Source organism: Ovis canadensis, chromosome X, assembly GCF_042477335.2.
Source record: "Ovis canadensis isolate MfBH-ARS-UI-01 breed Bighorn chromosome X, ARS-UI_OviCan_v2, whole genome shotgun sequence".
In the NCBI taxonomy this organism is placed as follows: domain Eukaryota; kingdom Metazoa; phylum Chordata; class Mammalia; order Artiodactyla; family Bovidae; genus Ovis; species Ovis canadensis.
In genome coordinates, this window is record NC_091727.1 from 38,004,810 (window position 1) to 38,011,259 (window position 6,450).

The following is a 6,450-nucleotide window of genomic DNA, read 5'->3' on the forward strand; positions in this document are numbered from 1 at the left end:
GGAAGAATAAAAATAAAAACTTTGGGACTTACCTCATAGTGCAGTGAATAAGAATTCATCTGCCAATGCAAGGGACACAGGTTTGATCCCTGGTAGGGGAAGATTCCACATGCTGAGGAGCAACTAAGTTGCTCCCCAAATGCCACAACTACTGAGCCCATGCTCTAGAGCCTGTGCTCCTGCAACAAGAGAAACCACCACAATGAAAAGGCCACACACCACAACTAGAGAGTAGCCACTGCTAACTGCAACTAGAGAAAGCCTGATTGCAACAACAAAGACCTAGTACTGCCAAACATAAATAAATAAAAATTAATAACTTTGATCCATATCTTCCATCACCTAAAGAATTGAAAGAGATGACAAATCTTAACATAAAACCTCAAGATTATACAAATTTTAGCAGAATAGGCAAACTTTGGATAGGCAAAGCTTTCTTAGATACAACACAAAAAGACAAGCCATATACTGGATATATACTTGATATACTGGACTTCATCAAATGTAAAAATTGTTCTTTAAAAGACAGTATTAAGACAATGAAAAGAAAAATCATAAGTGGAGAAGAAAATGCTTACAAATCATATATTACATCCAGAATACACAAATAATTCTAAAAATAAGAGATGTCAATCAAAACAATTTTTAAAAGTACAAAAAATTTGAATAGACTCTTCACCAAAGGAGATATATGAATGGCAAATAAGCACCTGAACAGATGTTCAACACTGGTATTCCTTAAGGAAATACAAATTAAAACCAAAATGAGATACCATTATACACCTATTGTGCTGTGGGTGCTGTGCTTAGTCACTCAGTCATGTCTGATTCCTCCAGTATTCTTGCCTAGAGAATCCTGAGGACAGAGGAGCCTGGTAGGCTGCTGTCCATAGGGTCGCACAGAGTTGGACATGCTTGAAGCAACTTGGCATGTGTGCATGCATTGGAGAAGGAAATGGTAACCCACTCCAGTATTCTTGCCTGGAGAATCCCAGGGACATAGCAGCCTGGTGGGCTGCTGTCTATGGGGTTGCACAGAGTCGGACACGACTGAAGCAACTTAGCAGCAGCAGCAGCAACATGTCTGATTCTTTGAGACCCCATGGACTCTAACCCACCAGAATTCTCTGTCCATGGGGATTCTCCAGGCGAGAAGACTGGAGTGGGCTGCCATGCCCTCCTCCAGGGGATCTTCCCAACCCAGGGATCAAACCCAAGTCTCCTGCATTGCAGACTCTTTACCAGGTGAGCTACCAGGGATGCCCATACACATATTAAAGCATCCAAAATTAAAATGACTAACCTTATTGAGTATCGGGGAAAGTGGAGAAGGAGTGCCATTCCTAAATACAACTAGTGTGTGTATATGTGTGTGAGTGCATGCTCAATTGTGTCCGACTTTCTGTGACCCCGTGGACTATAGCTCTCCAGTCTCCTCTCTCCATGGAACTGTCCAGGCAAGAATAGTGGATTGGGTTACCTCGTCCTGCTCTAAGGGACTTCCCAACCCAGAGATTAAACCCATGTCTCCTGAGTTTCCTGCATTGGCAGGCAGATTCTTTACCACTAGCACCACTTGGGAAACCCCTATACACAACTAGAAGAAATATTAACTAGTACAACCAGTTTGGAAAAGTTTGGTAGTGGTCTAAAACATAAAACCTCATCTGCTCCCAGCTTTCCATCAGTTAAAGTTTACCCAAGAGAAATGAAAGCATATGGACATACAGAGACAGAAACACAAATATTTACAGCAGCTTTATTTGTGATAGCCTCAAATTGCAAATAATCCAAATGTCCATCAAAAGGTGAGTGCATAAATAAGTGATGCTATGTCCATACAATGGACTAGTAACAACGACACAGTAACTACAACAAAAAAGAATGTGCCTTCACTGCGCATCCTGGGAGAATGCAAGTTTCACATGGTGCCTGCATTGACCCGCCTCCAGGAAGAATCTAGCGGCACCTGGCTACGTGGTCTCCTAGCAACCGGAGAAGCCGGGACAACAAACTACTAAAGCGGTGAGTCCCCCTTGAGGCCAGGGGAACCATGGCAGACAAGAAGTGGCTGCTAGGGCCGGGGCCACTGGAACCAATGCCCCTGGGTATGAACTGCAAGCCCTGGTACAAAGACAAGTTACCCTCCAAGTGTTTCGCAAAGCACAAGAAGGCACTCCTGAAGTTCCCAACATACCTGGACAGCCGGCAGTGGGTATTTGTGAAAGAGGGGCTGGACGACTTCCGGAAGGGCTGCCCACCTTGTGAAGATCTGATCACTCGAGGACCTAATGAGGGCTTTCTCCCCGTGATTGCTCACAGAGTTCCCCAGCATGCCCCACCAAAGAAAAAGCTGCCTGCGGAAGCAGAGGTGTTCTCCACGCTTTCATCAGCCCAGCAAGCACGGAAGGCATTCGTGGAGGAAATTGAAGCCCACCTGACCAAGCACCCATTTGCACTCTACACAAAGCTGGAGGAAGATCTACCTGCAGACCTCTTATTAAAGGTGCTGGAAGTGCTCGATCCTGACAGAAAGCTGGAAGACTTGTGGGCTTACAGTCTGGGTCCCAAGAGAAAAAAGAAATTCCCCAGAAAGCTTTGTGAAAAACGCCCTGAGATGGTCGAGCTGGAACCTGTCAAGGAGGCTCCCGTGTCACACCCAGCCAGTTTGTATTATGAAGACAAAAAGTCAAGCAGAAAGGATTCACTCACTGATTTGTCTTTTAATGTACCAAAAGGAATTCGGAAATTCTGCAAATGGATTTCTACTTTCGGAGACTTGGGCATTGACGAACAGTTCATCATGAAACTGTGTGAGGTTGGCTGCGACTGCCCACCAACCCATGACAAACCCCGCATGAAGAAAGTATCCCAGGTTTCTTCAAAGGTAAGGTTCGGCATCAAGATAGGTAAAATGGAGGTGAAAAAATTCTCCACGGAGGAAAGAAACTGGGAGAGGAAACTCCAGAAACCACACAATCCTTATAAACCTGACTGGGTGAAGATAAGGTATGGTGCATGGTACCTGCAGCCCAAGTTGTGGAAAAAGCTAATAAATGACGAACCTTTGATTGACCCCAAGGCCTTACTTGAAGGTGGGATTTTTGGAAAGAAGTTTCGTGAACAGGACATTCTTGAAGATCTTTATGGGACAATTGCATTTAAAGATTTCATTCTAAGCAAGGGCTACCGGATGCCAGACATCCTTGAGAGGTTGTTCACCAGGAAGGGATGGAAATATGATTCTGTTAAGACTCCTATACACAAAGTGATAAAAATCAACTTAATGGGAGAAGATGATGCACGGGAATATGCTTAGACATTTTTCTATTTACTACTTAACTTGGTTTTTTTCTCTCTCTCATTGTAACATCCATCAGAATTCATGGTGAATGTCCATCCCACCATATATGTACAACTTTGACTCTACATCTGTAAATTTAATACCTAATGCTTATAAACAGTTCTCAATGACCTTCTGCTTGGGTTTATCAACATTTTATCAGTTTTATCACCTATGAAATCAATATTCACAAATACTCTTCTCACATTTTATAGCATTGTGAACACCACATTGTTGTATCAGTTATTTGTAAAAATAAAACCACAAAAATAATTACTTTTTAAGAGTATGATCTAGCTATGTCAGCTACAAAATGGGATCAATTTCAAAATAAGTGTGCTAAGAAAAAGTAGACATGCATGCAGTTCCACTTGTATTAAAATCATGAGTTAATTATGACAAATACTTTTAAGTACAATTGGTAGCCAAAATGTCAGCCCCATTTAATAATGAAATTGCTATCCCCTTATTAGGATTGCATCAAGCTCCCAAAACAGATGGAAAACTATCAAAATTATAGGTGAAACTTTGTTATGCTGGTTTGTCATGCCTCTCAATTAAATATACTTAAAAACTTTTAACCATATTCATAAAAAATTCAGCAAGAAAAGCATTTCCATATAACATAGGTACAGAATAGCAGGGAGCTTCAAGTTCTTGGCAAATCTAGTGTGCAAAATAGAGTGAGCAAAACTACACACAGCATCATCAAATATCCACACATATTTATTCAAGATTAATCGTTTCATTTCATGAATAGTGACTAAAAACTCACTCATGAATGTAAACGAGGAAGTCAAGTAACTTCTTTACATTTCCAAAATAACAGGTAAAATTGTCTGGGATAGGAAATTGGTAGTGAGAAAGATTGGAGAAGGCAATGGCAACCCATTCCGTACTCTTGCCTGGAAAATCCCATGGATGGAGGAGCCTGGTAGGCTGCAGTCCATGGGGTTACTAGGAGTCGGACACGACTGAGCTTCACTTTGACTTTTCACTTTCATGCATTGGAGAAGGAAATGGCAACCCTCACTCCAGTGTTCTTGCCTGGAGAATCCCAGGTACAGGGGAGCCTGGTGGGCTGCCGTTGATGGGGTCGCACAGAGTCGGACACAACTGAAGTGACTTAGCAGCAGCAGCAGTGAGAAAGATTAGAAGCACAGATCTGCAGTGCAATTCTATTTCTGGTAATGAAGGAATTCATCTGTAAATGGAAGTATGTGCATATACTTTACCCTAGTGAGAAGGGAACAGAGTCATCCGGTTGTCAGTCAGTCAGTTCAGTTGCTCAGTCGTGTCCAACTGTTTGCAACCCCATGAACCACAGCACACCAGGCCTCCCTGTCCATCACCAACTCCAGGAGTCCACCCAAACCCATGTCCATCGAGTCAGTGATGCCATCCAACCATCTCATCCTCTGTCGCACCCTTCTCTTCCTGCCCTCAATCTTTCCCAGTATCAGAGTCTTTTCCAATGAGTCAGCTCTTCGCATCAGGTGGTCAAAGTATTGGAGTTTCAGCGTCACCATCAGTCCTTCCAGTGAATACCCAGGACTGATGTGAGAAGGGAACAGCCATCAGGTTGCAGTGTTCACCAATATCCTTACTGCAATCAACTACTCTCTTTTCACTCCTCCATCTTCACTGGGCTTACTTAGTGTCTGAATTACTGACTTGTTCCCTTTAACTACTCTCAAAGTTCTTGATTCAAATATTTACAAAGACTATCCATTCACATCCTGGCACTGGATCTCACTGCCTCCATTCATCTAGTCCTCATCTCACTACAGACAGTAGGTAAGATGATCCCTACAGTCAGACTCTAGCCTTTGTTTCTGGCAATACTTATACCAATTCCAAATCTCAACTTCAGTTATCCCACCTTCCAATCCCTACTTTTTACCTTGTGGATCAGGCCCTTTTAATATTCCCAAACCTCCAATTCTTCTACTCCAACATGTTAACAATCCAATGACCCTCACCACCTTTTCAGCATTAATTGTGCCTTGCTTCAGTTCCTTACCTTCCCAGCTTAGGCTCCACTGACTATTTTCCCTTCTTTGAGTATACTTTTAACTCCCTTGACTCTTATGGTCTTCTGATAAAACCCCAATCCTGGTTAAATCTTAATCTCTGCCATTCTTGTACCTGCACCCAAATGGTTATACATGGCTAGAGAAAATCACATACCACAGGACCTGGTTACATATGGCATGAATCTTAAATGTGCCTTCAACACTAGCTGAAATTCTGCTCCATTTATTTCCCTCATCAATACATTTTCCTGTTTTCTAATGATTATCTTACTTCTGCAATCAGTTGCCCAAATCCCTGTTTCTATTCCTCCTTCTCAAAGCACTGCTTTGTACTTCATTGAGGAAAAAAAATATTTAGAAGAGAACCATCTTTTCCTCCCATTACCACATCTACCAGGCCACTGACATCTGTACCCATATTCTCCACCTTCTGAAACAAAGGATGAACTCTTTATTCTACTAAGGCAAAGCCTTTCGTTTGTGCACTGGATGTCAACATTTTGCCCAATTAAATATTTGTCCTGTATTTTTCTCCTTATTTTCCTATATTATTGTTCTGTTTTGAGGGGGGGGATAATTCTTGTCATTAAAAAACAAACAAACCAAAACCAAAAAGGCTCTTATAACTCCCATCATGTGAAATAACCAAACCAAATAAAAATTCTCCTGATGTATTTTTTCTTTCCACTTGATATTTTCTGCTCCACTTTGTAGAAAAATTACCAAAAAGAGTTGTTTATAAATCACTGTTTCGGAGAAGGCAATGGCACCCCACTCCAGTACTCTTGCCTGGAAAATCCCATGGACGGAGGAGCCTGGTAGGCTGCAGTCCATGGGGTCGCTAAGAGTCAGACACGACTGAGCGACTTCACTTTCACCTTTCACTTTCATGCATTGGAGAAGGAAATGGCAACCCACTCCAGTGTTCTTGCCTGGAGAATCCCAGGGATGGTAGGCTGCCGTCTATGGGGTTGCACAGAATCAGACACGACTGAGGTGACTTAGCAGCAGCAGCAGCAGCAGCCACATGGAACTTTTCCATCATGGGTACAATGACAAAGTTTCTAGAAA

The 6,450-nt window shown here is 42.4% G+C and overlaps 1 pseudogene; it reads left to right on the top strand.

Moving 5' to 3' along the window:
- Positions 1-2,053: 2,053 nt before the first annotated feature.
- LOC138930694 (protein FAM47E pseudogene) lies at positions 2,054-3,319 on the top strand (annotated as a pseudogene).
- The last annotated feature ends 3,131 nt before the right edge of the window (positions 3,320-6,450 follow it).